Genomic DNA, 24,513 nt, shown 5'->3' with positions numbered 1-24,513 from the left:
GAAGTACATATCCAGCAGGCTCACCCCTCGGATCGCCATTGGAGTCTCTTCGAGTGAACGAGTGTGTAGGCGGCGGCAGCAGTTCGTTTTTTAGCTCTTGTGGAACTGGATTCAACAGTAAGCTGAGTGTGTACAGGCGACAATAGTTACTACCCCTCCCTCGTCCGCTGCACGCCCGGCAGAAGATGCACCCTCGGCGCATTGAAATGCCTCCATTAAGAAACCTACTCTGACCACACGTCGGTTCACAAGCGGGTCTATATTGGTACTGTAATAACAGGAGTTAGTGGTCACTTTACTTAAATTTAATTAGCTTTAATAGATATTTATACTTAAAACAAGCAATGCATTCGCTCGTTCTAAGTGCCACAGGATCAACATGCACAACAATTAGAATTATTATTCTCAGGAAGCACACGATCAGCACATTTGTCGCACTTTCACAAAGATAATACTAGCCAAGTTTGAACTGTTTGTTATGGTTGTTGTCCTCTACATCATCATGCCGTGTTTCCCAGCTTGCAAGATTCAGAACCAACAAATAAGATCCAAATAATAAGTACAACAAAGATGCCTACACATCTCATTGATTCCCAGCTTGCAAGATTCAGAACCAACAAATAAGATCCAAATAATAAGTACAAAAAAGATGCCTACACATCTCATTGATTCCCAGCTTGCAAGATTCAGAACCAACAAATAAGATTCAAATAATAAGTACAACAAAGATGCCTACACATCTCACTGATTCCCAGCTTGCAAGATTCTGAACCAACCCATTAGAGCCTTTTGATAAAGTGAATATCGGGATTAAATCCATCTTGGCTAGCCATGTCATACAATCGAAGAACTTGGCGAATGCTCTTGACCATCACAACATCTGTAGTTGAGTATTCCTATTTGCACAGCATGTTTGCACAGCACAAACAAGGAGACATGAGAGCATGATTTTGCTTTAATAGCGGCCTCCTTGAACTCAACCTCCAGCTCTACTTGGATGAGGTCTGCCTGGAGTTCCATGATTCAATTCATGCGCCTTTTTCTGTAGTTCACCTGAAATGAAGCAAAGATTGCATCATTCAGCTAGCAAGAAGTACTTGCTCTTGTGAGATGGTAGGTTCTTCTTTAGTAGTTGCACTAAAATTGAGGAACATTAAGGTTGGCTGTCCGGCTCATGTAAGGTGCAACTATAATTTTCTTATCCTTTTGTGCAGTTCCACTAAAATAAAGTGCCATTGTGGTGACAGTGACGGCTCCATCTTGCAAAGGCTAATAAAATGTTGCACGAGATTACCGGCAGAACTTGACGGAGATTTTGGAAACTCCAATCACCATTTTGTGCAGTTCCACCAAAATTGAGAGATGTTGCCCACGTGACATTTTAGTTGAACTACACAAGACACTCATTACAAAAAAAGTGTTTTGTGCAGTTCACCAAAAGGTCACAATAGCAACAAGGTGAAATGGATATCCCTATCTGCACAAAAAGATAGAAAGTAAACAATTGCTGGTCAATAAGAATATACGAAACATATACAAAATGAAAAGAAGCATCTTAATTATGTTCATGGCAATCATGCAAGGACAGTAGAAATTTTAAAACGTCAGCAATGCTTCATGTTACCAGAAGCATTACGATCAACAATGAGATTCCTCAAATATGGGATTACTTTAATGGTGGCATTGCTTGTTTACCAGACACAGTAAATCAACAGCAGCTAAAGAGTTGGTTTAAGGGCATGGGACCATGGGGACACCAGGACACTCTGCAGCGTAAAGGAGCAACTTACTTATCATACTGGGGAAAACAGCAGGAGTGCCATTTGTAACACAGTTTAATTGCATCTTATCACTGGAGGCATTAGATTAACAATAACACTGGTTAGACATGTCCCTAAGGTGATGGTCTGATCGCTTCATTTTACATGCGCCCTTACATTAACAACAGCAAAAGGTTGGTATAAGGACATGCGACAGTGGACGCATCAGCACAATGTACCTACAAGGAGGCATAAAGTGGTGATGCCGAGTTTGTTCATGCTATGTGAGGGCAGCAAATCTAATCCTGGAGACCTTGTACTATGTGAGGGCAGCAAATCTAATCCTGGAGACCTTTTACTATGTGAGGGCAGCAAATCTAATCCTGGAGACCTTTTACTATGTGAGGGCAGCAAATCTAATCCTGGAGACCTTTTACTATGTGAGGGCAACAAATCTAATCCTGATACCTTTTACTATGTGAGGGCAGCAAATCTAATCCTGAGACCTTTTACTATGTGAGGGCAGCATATCTAATCCTGGAGACCTTTTACTATGTGATGGCAGCAAATCTAATCCTGGACATACTCTGTTGACTTGTCCACCAGCCGCCACTTTCTATCCTTTTTTCAACCAATAATAGATCTGTTCCTTATCCAGTTTGTACTGCATTTTCCCATTATTTCCGTTTTCAACCAAGAGACCGGTTGGGTATCCGGTCTCTACTACTTTCACCATATTATTTCCTCTTTGAATCAAGTCCTAGATTCATGCTACAACTTTCCCCCCTTTCTTTGTTGTTTGAACAAAGCCCTAGATTCGAATGCATGAAGTAGCTTTACCTCTAATAATACTAAAAATTTAGGTGGCTTTGGAAGAGCTGATGGGAGTAGAAAAAGATGCACATGCAGACACGTGGGGAGCTGGGGCAGTAGAGCAAGGCCGCTTTCGAAGAACTTATACCTGAGGGTCGCCGGGATGTCGGCGGCGGCAGGTCGGATCTGCGGACAATACGGCAGGGAGGAAGAAGGGTCGGAGGACCTCCCGAGCCGACGCTGTGTCGGAGAGAACGGCACGGGCAGAGGATCGGGCCCCTCCGGCAGCTGTGGGTTTCCTCCCTCGGCGGTGATGACCGCGTCAACGATGCACCTTTTAGTCCTCTACACACACCGGCCGAAGGGATCCGGCCAGATCTGTGACCAGCGGTGAGCAGAGAGAAAATGTTGCTACCGCTGTCTTGTTTATATCTGGAGAGGATGAGAGAATGAAGAGAGCAACCCTAGTAAAGCAAGCGCTCAGGCCCTTGCGTCCATATATAGTGGAGTGATTATCCTTTTTCTTTCCACAACAAGCGTTTCAATTTGTGTACGTGGCTTTAAAGAAAAGAAACTCTCTATTTAAGGTGACTACTGTACGACTCCAACTTACTACTAGTAGTACTACATTATTGTTCACTTGTGCTCCCCGCCCCTCCATTCATTGAACAACCCCATGGGTGAATAAACATACAGTAAGTACTGTATTTATATAGAACGAACAAGCTCGAACTATTTTCGCGTAGTTAAAAGTTGAGGGCGGGGCTTTTCCCAGGCAATACGCGCTACAGTTTTCGGGTAGGCGGTTTGACAGAGAGGCAAGGAGGGTGAGCGAGTGGGGCTGTGCGATTTGACGGCACGTTACTGCTGGAAAGACTTGTGATATGACCACTCACTATAGTCATGAATTACTGGCGCTCCGACCGGGGTGATGCCCCCCTTCCGTTCCGCGCTCTAATCTGGTGCATGACACGTCGACCCGGATGCTGGCTCTCCCACATGTCTTAGTAGTAAGAAGGAGCAAAGAATGATGCGGTATATACTAGTACTATACTATGTACTACTCAGGTCGGAGGAGTGCGAACCACGGCAGCCCAGTGAACCAGCAGTGCGAACCACGGTAGCCCAGTGAACCAGCAGTAGAAAACAATGTGGTGATATGGCCATAAAAAACAATGTGCTACGGTCCACACTGTAGCATGTACAGTAACACTCCTCTTTGTTTGGATCCCTGAGTTAGAGCTAGTTTGGGTTGAAATCACCTCAAATTATCGAAACAAGAGGGGTAGTTTGAGCTAGTTTGCTCTAACCCAGCTAAAAAAACTAGCCCGGTGGAGAGGTTCTAATTGGGTTAGTTATCCTCGGGCCCACTAAAAGAGAACTAAAAAAATCTCCCCTGCCCGCACCAGATCGCTCCCCCCTCTCGCACGACTCCTCTCTGTTCCCCATAGGGCCGCCCGCCCAAGCGCCGCTCGCCCTCTCTCTCCTCCGGCCGCCCTCTCCTTCCGGCCTCCGCCGCCCTACTCCGGCCGCCCTCTCCCTCCGGCCTTCGAAGGTCGCCCTGCTCCCCCTTCACCAGTCGTTTTTCTCCCTCTGTCGTGCGCGGTGGCGGCGCATCTACCAGGGAGGTCGCGAGAGGGGTGAGTTTGTTCGTTCCTTCTCTGTCTCACGGCCATATCATTGATCTTGCTTGCTCTAGCGCTAATTCTGATTTGGAAAAGTAGATCCTGATCAAACTTGGTATAGATTTGTTGTGCACGCATGGAATTGTTTGATGCTGCTTGAGGAGGTAATAAATCTTTCTAGAGGCCCAAAGATTCAGGTTACCTTTCTAGGTATTTGAATTTCAGGCTTGCATTATTTCTAGAGGCCCAAAGATTCAGTTCACCTTTCTAGGTATTTCAATTTTAGGCTTGCATTATTTCTAGAGGCCCAAAGATTCAGTTCACCTTTCTAGGTATTTCAGTTTCAGGCTTGCATTATTTCTAGAGGCCCAAAGATTCAGTTCACCTTTTTAGGTATTTCACTTTCAGGCTTGCATTATTTCTAGAGGCCCAAAGATTCAGTTCATCTTTCTAGGTATTTCAGTTTCAGGCTTGCATTATTTCTAGAGGCCCAAAGATTCAGTTCACCTTTCTAGATATTTTAGTTACAAGCTTGCATTATTTCTAGAGGCCCAAAGATTAAGTTCGGCGACAATCAGCCCTGCTACCCATGCCGGTGTCGACCTCAACTCACAAGGGCCGGCGTCGGAGGGGTTCCCGGGGCTTGGGCTCTACAGAGCCTTCCTCCAGAGCGACGATGGCGAGCTCCTCCCTCGGTGCGTGAGGGGCTCCGGGCTCCCTCCCTATCGTGAATGACTTCCGTGATGAGTTAGCTCATTCTTTGTTTCATGAAGGGCCTGTTTGGTTTGCAGCCTAAGGTTACCACGCCTAGGCTTAGGCATGCCACAATATCTTAGGCATGTGTTTGGTTCATTGTCACACTTGTGGCTTGCCATACTTTTCTAGTTACATGGTCCACATGTCATAGACTCAACTTCTTGCCAAATCTTGCCACACTTGTTGTGGCCATTTTGTTAGCCACACTTTTTGTGGCAGCCGCACTTTGCTAAGCTTAGTTGTGGCAAAGTTGGTCATGAACCAAACAGACCCGAAGTGTTTTTTTATTTTGTGAAGCTTGATTGATGACTTGTATGTTTGAGTGGGATATCTCATTTGTATGGACAAAGTAAAAATTATCATGTTTTGCATGCTTGATTTGTATAGATGGTTCGTTTAAGTCAATTGTGAGCAGGAGGAGGCGACAGAAGAGCCGGCCACAAATCCGGCAGGAAATAGGGTCCAAAGTAGTCAAATGATTGAGATAGAGCATTTATTATCAATCTAACCCTGCCATCCATACACCTCTTTGGTTTAGAGTTAGTTCAGGGTTAGAATCTAACTCTAACCTCTAACTAAGTTAGAGTTCTCCTTGTCTCGGTTCATCACCATCATACTTTCCCCATTCCTGTGTTTTCAGTATCCTGCGAATCAAAGAGCCCCTTTTTTTGCGGGAAAAATCAAAGAGGCCCTTAGACTGGTTTAGGTCCGGTCATTTTTTTGTTTATAAACGTGTTATGTCCAAAATTTAATGAACGTGCTCCGGTTTCCACGAAAATAATCCGGTTTCATGTAGTAATTCATTCATTTATTTATTCTTCTGCGGGGGGTTTGCATGTAATTCGTGAGGTCTGAAATGTAAAGTACCCCGGCATATGCTCCGAGTCGTGCATGCACTACGACCCAGATGCTCTATGTCCCACATGTTGGCGAATGGGAGCATGTGGAAATAGCCTAGGAGTACATATAGGAGGATAAATGCGTGAAAAAAATATGTACTGTGAAGCATAGCCGTGGTTCGAAAAGGAGACCTAAAGTGATGACAGCTATAGGTCGCACGCACCCAACTAGTGGTACTAGACATACGACTAATTTTTCGCTCAAAAAAAAGAAAGAGGCACGAGTGCTTAGTACTCCTATTCTATAAACACGAGTCCCATCTGACAACAACGTCCGTGCTACAGCTAGCTCTCCTCCCTCGTTTCTCTCTTCTAATTCTAAACTCAGCCGACGCCCGGTGGGCGGGGTGGGTTTGCTCAACTGTGGCCCCACCTCACAGTGAAAACGTTACGACTGGAATAAAAATGCCATATACTCCCTCCGTTCATAAATATAAGCCTTTCTAGATACTATTTCAAATGGAATACAGCATACAGATCTATGTAGACATAGTTTAGAGTGTAGATTCACTCATTTTGCTCCGTATGTAGTAGTCACTTGCTAGAATCTTTAGAAAGACTTATATTTGGGAACAGAGGGAGTACTATACTAATAAAACATTAAGGCCATGAGGCGATGCAGTGCTGGTTACATGAGGCAAGAAGAAGAGATGCATCCATCAACGACGCCCACCTCCTCGACTTAGTGCGCCGGCCCACCGAACGGCGCCTAAGTAGCAACGACTTTCGTGGCCAGGTTGACGTGCTTCTGAACAATGGCGTCCAAAGATTCCAGCCGCTGGAAGAAGGCCAACGTCTTTCTGTCCTCGCTTGCCTTGTAGTGGCCTATGTAGACGATTTCCTCGTAGACGTGGATGTGCAGGTCGATGGTTTCTTGCATGGCGAGGCACTGCGCGGTGAGCATGGCCTCGAGGTGCACATTCTTCGTCGCGACCTCCGGCACCTGCAGGGCCACCAGGGCTTGAAAGAGTTCGTCACCATGGAGGCCGATGAGGGTAGTAGGCAATGATGAGCATGGGCGCCCGGGCTGGAGCAGTACGGCAAGGTCGTCCACGCGCTTCTTGACGGCGGTGAACTTGCGGATGGAGTTGACCATCATGTCGTCCATGCGAGAGGCGAAGCCGGCGTCGGCGAGGGATATGGTGCCTGTGGTCGCCAGCACCGTCTGGAAATGCTGCGCAGTGCAGGGCCGCAGGCTGGCACCTTGGATGATTTGGCACAGCCGACTGCCGCTCGCGTCCATCGCCACCATATGTGCTTGTGGCTTCTGGTCACTTGGTCTTGGATTGGAGTGAGCAGTGTTGCGCAGAGACTTGGGAGTAGATGGATTGGAGTGGTGGGGCGCCTTTATTATATGAGAGTCCAAACTCTGTTGCATTCACATCGTGCTGGCTCTATTCTGCTTCTCCAATTAATTCCCTCTGCATGTAATTGAGGATCCATCACTGACCGTTCAACGTCTCAGGAACCGCTACCCTCTCCCTCCTTGGCATTCAAGCACCTATGGACCCGTCGACGACGAGGTGCCTATGGTGACTTCATAAATTTCAAGATGATAGTGCCGTGCGTGTGTGCGTTCATAAGGGCGAGTGTATGCGCGTGTATATGAACGCTTGCGTCTGTACTGTGTCAAAAAAACCATAAATGCGTGTCAAAAAGAGACTAGTCAGTATACTCAATATTGTGTACCTCGGAGAGGAAAACGATAGAACTAGTACGTATTTATCTACGGTGCAGATTCACTCATTTTGCTCCATATGTACTTCGTCTCGGTGTAGTCTAGTCACTTGTTGAAATATCTAGAAGGGCAAATACTCCCTTCTGGTTTACAGGGCTATACTAGCAAGTAGTTGTAGTACAATAGTGGGCTCACATAGCAATTTTGTCTCATGCAACGTTCGGTTTGCGCTTGGCTCTTCGCCTCTTCAAGAAGACGAACAATGATGTTACTACTACTGCTTCTACAGTGTCGAATCCACTGCTGCATGTCCATCCACCGCGAGCGGGATGGATAGCTTGTTGTAGAAGTATACTACTAAGCAAAAGCCTGTCCTCGTTTGCGAGAAACCACGCGCATGGGCGAGGGAGAAGGCGTGTAGTAAAATCAAGCTTCTCCTCGTTGTACGAGTTGACGCGACACATCATAGCACTGGCCCCACGTGCTTGCCTCTAAACTTGGCTGAAAGACCCGCAGTGTACAATATATTTGCTGCAACCTCTAACATTTACCCACCACAAATTAAAAATATATGTGGTTGTATGCATCGTTCTGATGCAGAGGCCAGGGAGTCCCCCCTTTTCGAAAAAAAACAAATTAAAATATATATTCCTGTCTTGACCAGATGAGCGTGCAAACTACAATCACTAGGGTGACAGGTAGGGCCAGAAGACTATTTTTTTTAAAACTTCAAGATGGCCACATAGCATGGAGCCGGCACAAACGATTTTAAGCTTACATGCACGATACACGCTATCCTAGACTACTCGACACATGAAACTGCCACACGAGCGTTCGGGCTGCGCTTGGCTCTTCGCATCTTCCGGAAGTTGAACAATGATGGACTACTACTGCACTGGAGGAGTACTACAGTATGCTTCTGGCCATCTGACACCGGTAGAACTGCTGCATGTCCACCGCGTGCGGGAGGGAGAGCGTGTAGCGAAAGCTTCTCCTAGTCTTGCCAGCCACCATGCTCATGGGCGAGGGAGGGACGCTCCTGCCTTTGCGTGTATGACATGTGGGCCCAACAGGTTGGTGGCCAACCTGTCATACAGCCAAAGGCAGGTACAGTTAAGTCTGCGAGGGAGAGGATAATCAAACTTCTCGTTGATGTACGAGTTGACGCGACACATCAAAGCACTACACTCGATATATTTCAATAATTTGTGGTTACCGATGCATTAATTACAATGCATGCATGCATGCCGTGACTCTCCTTTTGATACTTGCATGTGTTGATTTAATGCACCTTGAAGTAGTACTCCCTCTGATTCCTTTTACTTTGCGTATAACTTTTTCTTGTTTTTCTCAGATTAGTCTGCACATCCGTGTTGGTTTCCATCTGTGCCCCCGCTCGATTAGTTCTGCCCCCATTAATCGCGCCAGTTTCTAAAGCAGAAAATGGCTACAGGCAAACGCATGCAGCGCCGGATGTGGCTTGACCGCCTGGGGAAGCCAACTCAAGCGAAAAGGAAGGAGGACCAGCCAACCATTGCATGCGCATTTACTGTCGATATTTATGCAGCTTACTCATGCGCAGGGGCAAATTTGTCTAGAAAACTCAAACTACTGCCTTCCTTGGTATGCGGGAGGACAGTTATGCACAGAGTATAAAATATGTGACGGTAAAGCTTTGTAATGCCCTGGCCCAAGCGAGAGATGGTTGTGCACGAGGAGGGCGAGATCATGCAGACGGAACAGGAACCGACGAGGCAGCTCACTAAGGTCTCCATGGACCTCACCGTGCTCCACTGCACCTTGTGCCTCCGCCCCTTGACGCCTCCAGTGTATGAGGTTTGAATACACCTCGTCCGTTTGGCTGATTGAGCAAGGTGCAGGTTTCTTGATTGATGTGTTGTTCGATTGATTTCTGCAGTGCAAGGGAGGGCACCTGGCCTGCGTGGACTGCCGCGTCGAGCGCCCCGGGAACCAGCGGCAGTGCGAGAAGTGCGAGCGCGGCGGTGGCTTCGACGTGCGGAGCATGGCGGTGGAAGCTGTCGTTTCGTCGCTGAGGGTGGTGTGCCCGCATGAAGGCTGTGGGCTCTACGTCATTTACCACAAGCTCGCCGATCACTAGAGCGTGTGTCTGCTCGCGCCCTGCAAATGCCCCATGCCCGTCTGCGGCTATGAAGGCCCACCGCCGGTGCTCTACCACCACATCAGCAACGCGCATCCCATGCTCGTGCACAGGATCCAGTACGGCAAGGTGCTCCAACTGCAAGTGCCACTGTCGGAGCCACGGCTCTTGCTGTTCGCGGAGGAGGACGGCCGCATGTTTTTCTTGGTCGGCGGCGTGCTCGACATCGGCGCGCCTATCACCGTGTCGGTGGTCTGCATCAGAGCGGGGGCGTCCCCACTGCCGCACTACGTGGCCAAGCTGTGGGCAAACGGCCCGCCGGGGGAGCCCAAAGGCACGACCGACACCGTCAAGTTGGAAATGGAGGTGACAAGCAGCAAGGATCCCGGTAACATCGACGTGCAGGAGCTGACCTTCTTCACAGTTCTGCCCAAGCTGCTGGCCGGGGCTAAGCTGGTGTCCCTCCACATTCAGATTGACAAGCTCACGTCCTAAATGTTTCTACAAAGCCTTCTGTTTATCTTAGTAATATTCTAATATAGGGATTACCTCGGTCTACTTTAGCTTAAGAAATGGTGGGTTTTGGTGGCGATGCAACAATTACTTCGACGCCAGATCAGTAATTTCCAACAGTCGAACGGATATTTTGTGTCTGTTGGATATAAAGTTCCTTTGGGTAAGAAGTACTAGATAAAAGGAGATGTGTGTAGACGTATTTTGGTTTTAGATACGTCCCTTTTTATCCATTTTGATGACAAACACTCCCTCCGCTGCACAATACATGTCTTCCATTTGTCAAAATATAGATATATCTAGACATGTTTTAGTATATAGGTACATCCATGATAGAGCCAGTCGGATGGTTGAGAACACTACAATTCGTAGCTACAGATGCATGTGTGACTCCCAGATGCAAAAGCCGGGGGTCATCATCCTCCTTTTCGAGAAAAAACAGACGCGTGTGTGAGAGGACGAGTGCGTGCGTGCACCTCTTCTCTTCCTATATAACGTACTAAACTCAGAGTACAAGTTTTTGTGGGTGGCACGATGGTGCGTGCGAGAAGTCCCGAGAGATAGGTTTAATGCGTCTAAAAAAAGACTAGTCTATAGCTCGCCATGCGGCTATTCCTGTCGAACGCCCCATTAACCGTAAGATATGTATACGATGGTGCCAGTTATTGCATGTACACAGTAGAAAAAGTACACCACGGCTAAGAACACGTGCCCATGTAACGCCATCCGAGAATAGTGCCGCACTTCGAAACTAGAACTGTCAAAAAAAATTGAGCTTGCGTCTCGTCATATTCCAAATTACTCCACGCTATATTGAATTGCAAACCTGTTCACACCGATCACAACCTAAACGGTTTCCCACTTAGGAGCGTATTAGTACTCGGTTATAAATACTAGTATGCCAGGATGACTGCACATTCCTCCTCAACTCCTCATCCACAAAAACAAACAAGTCATTCAGCATCCTTCCCTTGCGTCTGCCATGGCCAGCGTGTGTTCTGGGTCGAGAGATTGCCACCAGGGAGAGGCGAGTATGGATGCGGAAGCACGAGAGATGTCCCTCCTCGCTGCGAAAGCAGCCGACATGCCCCACCGCACGGAAGTAGCATCACAGAGGTCCCGCCGCGCCGCTGAAGCAGCACGGAGGTCCCGCCGCACCGTCGATGCAGCAGACTGGTCCGGCCGCGCCGCGGAAGCAGCAGAGATGTCCCGCCGCACCGTGAATGCAGCAGTGATGTCCCGCCGTGCCGCGGCGGCCTGGGAAAATTTCTCGCGGGCAGGCGAGGACTGTTACTGGCGCATGCATGCGATCGTCCATAGCCATATGGATCAGATCTCCGGCTGGGCAAGGTTGCAGGACGACATGAAAGCCTCGTTTGAACAGGCTACGAGCGTCATCCGGCAACTAAGGGAGGGCAATGAGAGGCTCCGGGCCGAGCACGACCTGCTGAGGGCGAAGATCGTCCGTAGTGCAGACCAGCAGGAGGAGACTAGTTCCCGCGGCCTACAGCAACGCGTCAATAAAGTAGAGATCAGCGAGCCAGATCCTTGTCTTCCTTCTTCCTTTGCCCTTGTGTATTTTGGGCGTATCCGCATGTGGCTTTTTTAATTATCTTTCTAATTATGTAAGACAATTAATCGTCCTTATATATTCATCAGTCTTGCTATAAGTCATAGTAGATGCTATATAGGTCCGTCAGATCTTACATCAAGATCCGTGCTTTCGGATTTTCTTTTTTCTCTCTTAAATCTCAGTCGAGAGAGACATAGCCATGCCATTAAACATGGGCTTGGGCGCCATTAATGGAGACCTTGGGAGAGAGGTAGATGGTAGATGGAGGTCAAAGGGCTCTCCTCCCGATAAGCACGCGCAGGGGTCTGATCGCACGCCTCTCGTACTCAAATAGCTACCCTGCACGGCGGCTCCTAGCTAATAAAAAATGGGGACGCGTGGCGGCACATAAATGTTAGTAAATAGAATGCCCACGGTTTCAATAATACTTGTGTTTCCGATTGTAACATGACATCACTTGTTCCAAAATGACTTTGTTGATTGTTAATGGGTGCGCCTTCGCAAATCGGACATGGCACCAAGCCAAGTTTCATTATTTTCATGTGTGTTTTGGATTTACAGGAATTAAAAAACTAAGTTTCTCAATGTTTCCAGCCCAGCCACGACGCCGAGAATTTTGAATTTCATTCCCATTTCTTGCATGGAATCTAGAAATTTACCCGAGGACACACATGTGATTTTTCAACCAACTCTGGTGCACTGGAACATGTGCTTGTATTTCAAATTTGAATGATGCACACAAAGGTGACACGTTCCCTCTCAGAACCACGAGCCTTCTTGAGAGAAGCTCCGATTTGCAAGAAGCTTATACCCAAATTTGTTCCTATTCGGCCAATTTTTTTACCACCGCATGGTACTACCATGACATGACACCATGCCAAGTATCATGATTTTAAAACCAAGTTTCTTAATGTTCTCGACCAAGCCACGATGCCCAGATGTTTGAATTTTATTCTCATTTTTTGCATGGGACCTAGAAATTCACCCGAGGACACAAATGTGATTTTTCAACCAACTTTGGTGCATGGGAGCATGTGCTTGTAGTTCAAATTTGAATTATGCACATTAATGACCAAAAACTCAATTAATGTGTAAAAAAGGCCAAACGAAGCTGGAATGATTTCCAAAATTTAACAGGGCACTCATGTAGTTCTATGTTGCCTTTGTAAATAAACTCAAGGGGGACAACGTATATCGTTTCGCACTCAAAGGTGGCACGTTCCCTCTTAGAACCACGAGCCTTCTTGAGAGAAGCTTCGGTTTGCAAGAAGCTTATACCAAAATCTGTTCCTATTCAGCCAATTCTTTTACCACAGCATGGTAGTACCATGACATGACACCCATGCCAAGTTTCATTATTTTCAGACGTGTTTTGGATTTACAAGAATTTAAAAACTAAGTTTCTCAATGTTCTCGGCCGAGCCACGATGCCCAGATGTTTGAATTTTATTCTCATTTCTTGCATGGGACCTAGAAATTCACCCGAGGATACAAATGTGATTTTTCAACCAACTTTGGTGCACGAGAGCATGTGCTTGTAGTTCAAATTTGACTTATGCACATTAAATGACTAGAAACTCAATTAATGTATAAAAACGACAAACGAACCCGGAATAATTACAAAATTTAATAGGGCACTCATGTAGTTCTATGTTGCCTTTGTTAAGAAACTCAAGGGTGGTGGGGTGGGGGGCAGCGTATATCATTTCACACTCAAAGGTGGCACGTTCCCTCTTAGAACCACGAGCTTCCAAATTGGCCCAATTTTTTACCACAACATGTTAGTGCCATGACATGACACCATGCCAAGTTTCTTGATTTCCAGACGAGTTTTGGATTTACATGAATTTAAAATCTAAGCTTCTCGATGTTCTTGGCCGAGTCACGACGCCCAGATGTTTGAATTTCATTCTCATTTCTTCCATGGGACCTAGAAATTCAACCAAGGACACACATGTGATTTTTCAACCAACTTTGGTGCACCGGAGCATGTGCATGCAGTTCATATTTAGATTATGCACTTTAAAAGTCCAGAAACTCAATTAATGTATAAAAAGGCCAAATGAACCCGAAATAATTCCAAAGTTTAACAGGGCGCAGCGTATATTGTTTCGCACACAAAGGTGACACGTTCCCTCTCGGAACCACGAGGCTTGTTGAGAGAATCCCCGGTTTTGCAAGAAGCTTATACCAAAACTTGTCCCAGTTCAGCCAAAAATTATACATATGAAAACAGGGTTTAGATTATCCCGAACATCTCGCTACCTATACCAATAATGTACTATGATTTGAATCAACACAAAATGGATACAAATATTTGAATTGGAGAGCGTATGGTACATGTAGTTCATAGTGAAATATGATTACTGCTATATGCATGTTTTTTGTTATCAAGATAATATTTAAATTATTGTATAACTTGACAACAATCGTATTCAAATAAGGAAAATTGATTCAAATTTAGTCTGTATGGTAGACGGCAATATATATGTTCACATGGTGGAGTAAAATGTTCATATATGATGGAAGATCAAAATGTACGACTACATGAACTATAAACCGCAAGGTCACCTAACGATATATTCGAATTCAACATAACATGGATTCAAAAATTGAAATTCGAGATCATGGCATCTGTAATCATATAAAAAGGGATAGTATTCTTTCTTTGGTGGGAATTAATTTGTTTTTTGTTGTTGTCGAGGGAAGTGCGAATCGATTTGGTACTATGCAGGGTAATCTTGTTCTCCCGATTTTTTTTACATTTTTCTTGTAGTTTTTCCAGTGGCATCTATAGCAATATAGTAAAAGGGGACATGACTCTCTTCTGCCTTGTATGAATTGTTTTTTACACGTTAAGTTTGTTCTGCCGAACAAGGAATCCGCACCTTGTTACCCTGAAATTTTCAAGCTCGAGTATCTTTTGTCTCACCTACTTCGAAACTCCCGCTTCTTGAACCCGCACCGTGCCTTGTTATCCCGAAATTTGGACGCGCACGAGAACTCCCTCCTCATCCAAAATCGCTCCCGCAGCCCAGACACGCGAAATCCCCTTTCTACCCCTCAGCCGGAAATGAAGCTCCACGTCGCGGTGTCAAAACCGGTGGGGGTACGCATGTAACTTACCCTACATTTCGGACAAGCGCGTCCCTAAGCTTGGACCCCCCTCCCTCTTTGCCCCCCCCATTCGTACACCGAGGCCGCCAAAACCCACGAAACCCCACGCTCCTCCGTCGGCCTCCCGACCGACGCCCAGCCGGAGACTCTTCCCCGACTACGTCGTCCACCGCAACAGCTCGACGTCCCTCATCCACCGCACTGGATGAGGATCCGTTGTCGGTCTCGTCGTCCCACCGGATCAGCCGCCCCGTCCTCTACCTCCAAGGAGCTGCCCCGACGTTCGTCTCATTTATCGCGCCACCTCAATCCCAATAATGCCGTCTTGACCTGCCCCACCGGAACCGCAGCACCCTCACCAATTCCTCCGATGAAGCCAAGGCCAACTCGGTGCCACCAAGGAGGTTCTGCACTCACCGCTGCATTTTATCTTTCATTCGATCTCACGGAACTGCCGGTGCTCGATACCGAGCAGACATGGCGGGTCTCCATCGACGGCGCCGTCGCCGGCCACATCATCCACGGCGTCTCTTCCCCATGTCGTTGCTTCCTCGGCAGCGACTTCCACAACGGCACTAGCTGCAGCTGCTCCGGCTCTCGCTCGCGTTGTGGATCTGTTCTTGCTGTCGGTCACGGTGCTGCACTGCTCCTGCTTTCGTTCGTGCTGCTGCTTTGCTCTTGCTCTCGCTTGCACTGCTGCTGCTGCACAACCTCTGGCAGCTACAGGAGTTGCTGCTTTAGCACTCGCTCGCGGTGCTACTGTACGACTTGCTCTCTGCTAGTGCGTTCCCTGCTCGAGCGTCTGCTGATTTAGATCACTGCATCTCTACTACTAGTGCTCGAACGCCCTAAACATCTATTGCAATGCTCTGTTACTAGTTCAATCAGTTTCGACAGTAAAATTCAGTTTCGACTGTGAAGTTCATTTTCTTCAGTTAAGTTCAGAGTGAACAGTACTTACAGCATCTGTCGGAGCGGCCGTGGCGCGGCTGATGCATTTTACATCTAGCACTTTTTGGTGATGTATTTTACATCATCTATTGTAGATGATATTAGGGTCCCACTTCATATTAACGTTGTCTGTCTTATCATGCTTCAGCCTCGTCGCCGTACACCTTAGCAGAGCTGCTCCAACGACGGAACCGTCCATCACAGCGGAGCAGTACCCTCGGTGTGGTTTCCAGAGGCCTCAGATCTTCTTCCCCGCCTCTCACAGTCACACCAACATCATCACCATCCTCCATGTCCAACCCAATGATGCTGAGGTCCACAAGGCTATGCCAAAGAGGTTGTACACTCATCGCATCACTTTGTTTCTCCATTCCTCTGTTCTTCCAATTCAGGTGAGCCAAACACCCAGGTTGACTGAAATCCTATGTTTCCAAATGCTCTGTTTTGCACGTGCATTCCTATCCTATTCCTGTGTTTTTCCTATCCCTGCATTTATAGAATCCTCCAATTCTAAGGAGCCCTTACAGATTTACTCCAATTTTAGATAGGCGTCAAAGAAAACTCTGTGTGTTATGTCCTGCTCCTGCCGTGCCGTCATCCACCCCACCTGAGGTGCACCATCGACAGAAGCATTCACTGCAGCAGAGATCTCCCCTGCAGACTTTCTTTCGCCGCCTCAGATCATCTTCCCTGTTGCTGGCAGCCACGCCAACTCCATTACCATCATCGACTAAGCAGATGAACCTGAGGACTACACAGTTCCGGAAGAGAGGTCGCAGTCTTTCGTGTTTGCTTACGTTATACATCGGTTATTATTACATGCTACTTTACCATTCAATCTTGAGTTTTGAATTGCCCATGGGTCTCATATTGAGCCAGCAATGAATAGTATCTGTCTACTATCTAGTTCATCTGGGGTCTTCTATGTGGTTCATGTTGGGCGGGCAACAAACAATAGATGATCCATTGTCTATCTTTTTAAATTGAAGCTATAATCTACCTGCTATCATTAGTTTTGGATCCATCCACTCGTTTGCTACCATCAGTCTTGATTTTTGCATGCACCCCTTAGGCCTTACAAAATCTAACTATTTTTTTTATTATGCATGTCAGATATTGTACAGAATCGTACTGAACATGTAGAGAAAAAGAGAAGACCGTTGCGTGCGAATATCATGTCATGCAGATGCCGCTCCATGGTGGGCGAAGTGCCCCCCCCCCCCTCTGGCATTTCCAGATTGTATTCCAGAGGAAGATAACTGTTCAGATGGAGATTCAGAAGGAGCCGACCACACCTGTTTACCACCTAAGGTGTTTGCTCTAACCTGGCATGCTGATGTTGGTCATATCATGCATATGGCGCCTTGCATTGCTTACATTATACATCTTATATGTCATCAGCTTAGTTTAGATTTGCTGTGTGAATGCCACCTGTTTGGTTTCTATATCATACTCCCACCATTCCTAAATATTTGTCTTTTTAGAGATTTCAACAAGTGACTACATACGGAACAAAATGAGTGAATCTACACTCTAAAATATGTATATATACATCCGTATGTGGTAGTCCATTTGAAATCTCTAAAAAGACAAATATTTAGGAACGGAGGGAGTATATGGGAATTATGCAATGACATCTTCTTTAGCCAGGCATCATATATGTGAATCATGCAATGCCATCCTGTTTAGTCAGTCATCGTATATGTGAATTGTATCGTGCCATATTTTTTTCCATAATGTATTCCATTTGTCAACAATGTTTATAAATTCATCTACTCTTCCTATGCATCCACCATTTGAGTCGGTCATGGGAAAATCTGGAGTGAAAACAAGGTCTTCTGAGCAGTCAGTGCTACCTGTCGATGCAGATTTCTTGCTAGTTACAGATAGCTCCTTAGAGGAGGATTCAGAGAGAGATGACCAGTCATATCCCCCCCCCCCCGAGGTGCATGCTCTAACTTGGCTGGGTTATATTGCTCATATCATGCATATGGTGTCTTGCATTGCCACGCCATCTGCTTAGATTAGACATGCTTTGTGTGAATGCCTCCTGTTTGCTTTCTATATCAGATATGTGAATTATGCAATGCCATGTTTTCAGCCAGTTATCATATATGTGAATTATGCACCGCCATGGAGCCAGGCATCATATATGTGAATTATCTCATGCCATATTTTTTTCATTACGTATTCCATTTGTCGACAATCTGTGTATATTGAACTACTCTTCATGTGTATCAGCCATTTGAGCCGGTTATGGAAAAATCTGGAGTGAAAACAAGGTCTTCAGAGCAGGCAATGGTACCTGTTGAAGCATATATCTCGATGGTTACAAGGAGCTCCTTAGAGGAGGATTCAGAGACAGATGACCAGTCCTATATCCCACCTGAGGTGTATGCTCTAAGTTGCAATGTTTATATTTGTCATATGATGCATATCGTGTCTTGCATTGCTTAGTTTAGACATCATATGCACAATATTGAATTCTATCTGCTTAGTTTAGAGATCATACATGCGAGTGCCAGCTGCTTAGTATATGAATCAATTATGTCAATTATATCATGCCATCTTGTATACTTAGACAACATGTATGTGAATTATTTCATCCCAACATATTTTAGAAAGACATCATATAGTTTTGTCATGTCATCCTATTTAGGTACTGATCATATGTTGAATTATGCCATTATATCCTGTTAAGTTATCCATCATATATCTGAAACTGTGTCATGCTATCTTGTTTAGTTAGGCATCATATATGTGAAATTGTGTCATGCTGTCCTGTTTGGTTAGACAACATATATGTGAATTACCACATCTGTCTATCATACAATGTCTGTATGTTCAATTTCTTTTCTTGTTTATCAGCCATTTGAATTGGAGGGGGTGATGGCAGTATCTAAGGGAGCAAAAACCCGTTCTTCACAAAAGACAGTGCTACCCGTCGATGCAGAAAGAACCATGGTTGTACTGGCCCACAAACTAGCCCCACCACACATAATCGAGACTCTTCCAGATTGCACACTTACATCGTTGGGCAGAGAACCAACTACAAGCCATCTAACCGCAACCCCAACGGATAGTAACCCACTTATAGTTGACAAAGCACCATGTCCACCATAGAGTACCCCCACACGAGCAGTTTGTAAAGCTACTGCAGTGCCCAAAGCACAAAGACCACCACAGCTAACCCAAACTCCACGTTTAAAGCAGAAGAGCAACTGTTCTCAGGTCAGATTCCGTAGCTATGGTCCATACTCCTTTGCTGTTGCATCATTGTATTTACTCATACCAAGTACTTTCAAATTTGAAGGATCCAATTGAAACTCCAGTGGAGCAACAGGTATGTTTTAAACCTATTTCTTTAACTGGATTGATGTTCTAACTTCTTGCTCTATGTTGATTTCATTTTAAGTTCTATAAATAGTTATGTTCTCATGTGATGCAGATTACAAGTGCTGCCAATGTTGTGTAGTTTCTCACACTTATATTCTGTCTATGCTGTTGTATCTTAAAAATATATGAGTTGAACTGTGTCTCTATCTTGATTAGGGAACATAAACTACAATGATTATGACAATACAGTGACCATAGTACATAGATATATGTTTGTTTCATGCTGTTATCCTGTCCACCTTACTACTGAACCAGTTTACCAAAATGAGTTTCCTATACTACAAGCTAAACATGTGATGTGTCTGCTTGTTTCTCTTGTAGTATGCAAACAGAATATTGGAGAAGAGCACCCCACTATGCAATGTTAGAGAAAGTAATGCAGATAAGGTTCAAGATAGTGAGACAACCCTGTTGGTCTCCAAGAAAGGTGATAAAAATGATCTTGTAGACAGTGAGAAAACCCCACAGTCCTGCGTTGATGTAGTGTTCGAGTTACTGGCCAGTACCGCTGGCACAAGCTCTTCGAACTCGCTGCCTGAATCACTTCGGCTTCTTCAGTCTCAGCTACAAGCTGAAAGGCATCAGTCAGCTGTGCTGGGGCAAGAAGCCGAAGGACTGAGGAAGTCCCTGCAGAATTCGGATGCGTACTTTCTTGTGCAACAGCAAGCGCAGCAGGATTTAAGCACCAAACAAGATAAAGTAATAAGCTTGCTAAGCATCTTGCCAGCATTATGGGTACCGAGGATATTTTTTCTTGAACTCTTCCGAAGTGGTTTCAGTTCTGGACTTGTTTTGCTGCGGCGTTTATATGCTGCTTTGTTCCCTATATTTGCACTGGTGGCGAACTTTGATGCCCAGTGGATGTAATATGTGTAATAGCCGTGATAGCCTAGCATAAGTTGCTTGCTTATTTATTTCCTTGTTGTCTTGTTTATTTGTTTGCTTGTAGTCAGTGCAGTTCTTTTTTCGCGGTTTGCTAGTGGCTTCAATAACCTATTTTTAAACTAGGCCACAATAACCATGGGCTAATATTTACTGTAGTGACACTGGGCCTCCTACGGGTCGTAGAAACAGTGGGCCTTCTACGGGCCGTAGAAACAGTAGGCCTTTTACGAGCCGTAGAAACAATGGGCCTTCTACGGGCCGTAGAAACAATGGGCCTTCTACGAGCCGTATCATTAATGGGCCTTATACGGGCCATAGGATCGATTGGCCAACATGGGCCAATAACAGGCCGCATTATGGTCGTAAACGGGCTAGAGTTGGAATCATCCATTCATGGGCTGACCATACGGGCCATCGTTAATAGGCCGTATTTGATGACGCTACGAAAATGGCCCAACGTATTAACAGACCACAAACGGGCCGACTGTAACCACGGGCTGAATTTGGCCCACAAGCAGAAAATGACAGTAACGGGCCGTAAGTAAACGAATGCTGGAAATGAGCCCAAGAATGAATGGGCTCTGAGAAGGCCGAAAGATAACATGGGCTGGAAACGGCCCAACGGAATAACGGGCCGTTAATGGGTATAAAGTGATACATTGTTCATTACGGGCCAGTTTCACCACGGGCCGTTAATGGGTGTAAAGTGATACACTGTTCATTACAGGCCAGTTTCACCACGGGCCGTTAATAGGCCAAGAGTTACATAGGGCCTCATATGGGTCGAAAGACGTCATGGGCCATACATAGGCCAGAAGTGAAAACGGCCTGGAATCATATTGGATGGCCCAGATGACGCTACTGGGCCTAATTCGGATAGGGCGTAACGGGCCTTGGGTTAGTGGGCTGTAAATGGGCTATATGCGAACATGCCGTTAACAGGCTTTACATGGGCCGGCCCGCCATCTTTTGACCAAGTCAAACGGCCCGGCCTTTTCACAAGAATGGGCCTCTGTTGGGCCGTGCCACGTGTCGACGTATCATAGGCACCTTCTGTCCAATGAGTGGATGACATTTGTCCCAACGATGAGCCGACACGTGTTTCCTCTAGCCAATGATGATTTTACACGTGGAAAATCCCCATTGGCCGGGGCTGTTAACGGGTTATCGGATCCAAAACCCGACTCGATAGCTTAACGGTGTTCCGTTATGGTGGATGCCACGTGTCGGTCACCCTTGACGAAAGCACTTCTGTGACGCGCGATTTATCGTCATGGAAGTGGGCACTTCCGTGATGATAATTTTGGTAATGTCATGGAACACTTCTACGACAGCACAGGTATGACTATCTTGATTCTGTCATAAATTTGTCATGGATGTAGATGCATGACAGAAAACGCGACCTACTGTGACAAACACGTATCATCACGGAAGTGTATTTTTTTGTAGTGAATATTTGAATCTCCTCTGAGTTCTTTTATGTGTATGATTGAGTTATCTTTGCAAGTCTCTTCGAATTATCAGTTTGGTTTGGCCTACTAGATTGATATTTCTTGCAATGGGAGAAGTGCTTAGCTTTGGGTTCAATCTTGCGGTGTCCTTACCCAGTGACAGTAGGGGTTGCAAGGCACGTATTATATTGTTGCCATCGAGGATAAAAAGATGGGGTTTATATCATATTGCATGAGTTTATCCCTCTACATCATGCCATCTTTCTTAATGCGTTACTCTTTTCTTATGAACTTAATACTCTAGATGCATGCTGGATAGCGGTCGATGTGTGGAGTAATAGTACTAGATGCAGGCAGGAGTTGGTCTACTTGTCATGGACGTGATGCCTATATACATGATCATGCCTAGATAATCTCATAATTATTCGCTTTTCTATCAATTGCTCGACAGTAATTTGTTCATCCACCGTAATACTTATGCTATCTTGAGAGAAGCCACTAGTGAAACCTATGGCCCCGGGGTCTATCTTCTATCATATAAGCTTTCAATCTACTTTTATTTGCATCTTTACTTTTTCAATCTATATTATAAAATACCAAAAATATATTTATCTTATCATACTATCTCTATCAGTTCTCACTTTCGCAAGTGGCCGTGAAGGGATTGACAACCCCTTTATTGCGTTGGTTGCGAGTTCTTTGTTTGTTTGTGTAGGTGCATGGGACTTTTGAGGAGCCTCCTACTGAAGTGATACCGTGGTTCTCAAAAACTGAGGGAAATACTTACGCTACTATTGCTGCATCACCCTTTCCTCTTCAAGGAAAACCAACACAAGCTCAAGACGTAGCATAGTTCTGCTGAAAAATTGCGTCAGTCCGTGTTAGTTCCATTCGAATCATCCAAAACCATATAAAATTGTTGTAAACATGGCATGAATACTTCATAAATATAGATACATTGGAGACGTATTAGCATCCCCAAGCTTAATTCATGCTCGTCCTCGAGTAGGTAAATGATAAACGAAATAATTTATGAAGTGTGAATGCTAGCGTAGTGTGTAAGTTTGATCAATGATAATTTCAATCACTTTTCCTAGCATCATAACAACAAGTCTTTCTCATTAAGCTTCCCGTGTTAAAGTAGCAACCAATTCACATGTTATGATTCAAACAATGAATTCGCTTGAAACTTAACAACCTATGTTCTTAGTCGCCAAACAATTGCAATTCAACTTATTATCAACAAAGTCTAAGTAAGAGCTCCGCATACTCAATCGTCATATAGTCTTCTATGATTGCTAGTACTCAAAGTATATTTTTAGAACAAATGGCATCCATTGAACACCGAGAAAGATAGGGGCTTAATGTTTCGCCTCCTAACTCATTTATCATAGAGATAATTGTCAACAATAATAAATCATGATCAAATATATTTGACTGGCCATATGTGCCTAGATCTTTCCCCACCACATGATGCTTGCCAACTAGAGAATAATTGAGGTTGAAATGAGAATGCATACTATTGACTCTTGCATAAAAGTAATATTGAAAAGTAAAAGATAGACCCTTTGCAGAGGGAAGCAGAGGTTGCCATGCACCTTTTATTTCTGGATGCACAATCTCTTAATGCAAGGGAACGTCATGTTGTATTGCCCCTTATGATAGCAACATTTATTATACAGTTTGTCGCTTTTATTACTTTGCCATCACAAGTTTGTACAACGCTTATTTTCCTTTACAATAAAATATCAAACATATTTAGGAGCAATTTTTATTGCTTTATGCACCAATGACAACTTACTTGAATGATCTTATTCAATCGATAGGTAGGATGGACAATCATGGCAAGAAACTGGGCTTAAGGGTTTTTGGACGCACAAATAGTATCTCTACTTAGTACGAATTTTCGGCTAGCAAAAGATTCTAAGCAAACACCACATGTTGGAGGATCCATAACAACATAACTTCTATGCAAATATACACAACCATAGCTCATTATGTTGTCTTCCTTTCCAACTTCAACTAATTTTCTAGCCAACAACTACCAGGAAACTTACATCTTTCTGCAAATCTCCGCACTTGGGGGGGGGGGGAGGGGCAACAACTACTACATAGCGATACTATATTGCAGTAGCAATGACATTCAAGACCTACCCTTAGTTGTTGTGTCCGGGCTTCATTTTTTGAAGCTCTGATGTTTACTACACAACTTATTCTTGTAAACTCGTGTTGGGCCTCCAAGCGTATAGTTTTGTAGGACAGTAACAATTTTCCCTCAAGTGGATGACCTAAGGCTTATCAATCCGTGGGAGGCGTAGGATGAAGATGGTCTCTGTCAAAAAACCCTGCAATCAAATACAAGAAATCTCGTGTGTCCCAACACATCCAATACAATGGCAAATTGTATAGGTGCAACAGTGGGGCGAAGAGATGGTGATACAAGTGTAGTACTGATAGTAGATATAAGTTTTTGTAATTTGGAAATAAAAAATAGCAAGGTAGCAAGTGATAAAACGGAGCACAGACGGTATTGCAATGCTTAGAAACAAGACCTAGGGTTCATACTTTTGCTAGTGCAATATCTCAACAATGCTAACATAATTGAATCATATAACAATCCCTCAATGTCCGACAAAGAATCACTCCAAAGTTCTTATCAAGCTAAGTACATAAGAAAAAATTGTCGTAGGGTATGAAACCACCTCAAAGTTATCTTTTTCGATCAATCTATTGAGCCATCCCTATAAGTGTCACAAACAACCCTACAGTTCATACTAAAATAACACCATATGATACACATCAACCAACTCTAATGTGACCTAGATACTCCAATGTCACCACAAGTATCCGTTAGTTGATTATTCCATATGCATCAAACAACTCAGATTCATAACATACAATCCAACACAAAGAACTTCGAAGAGTTCCCCAAGGTTTCTACCGGAGAAAGAAGGACGTAAACGTGTATAAACCCCTA

The sequence above is a fragment of the Triticum aestivum genome, chromosome 1B (genome assembly GCF_018294505.1).
Source record: "Triticum aestivum cultivar Chinese Spring chromosome 1B, IWGSC CS RefSeq v2.1, whole genome shotgun sequence".
NCBI lineage: Eukaryota > Viridiplantae > Streptophyta > Magnoliopsida > Poales > Poaceae > Triticum > Triticum aestivum.
This window is presented reverse-complemented; position numbering follows the sequence as displayed.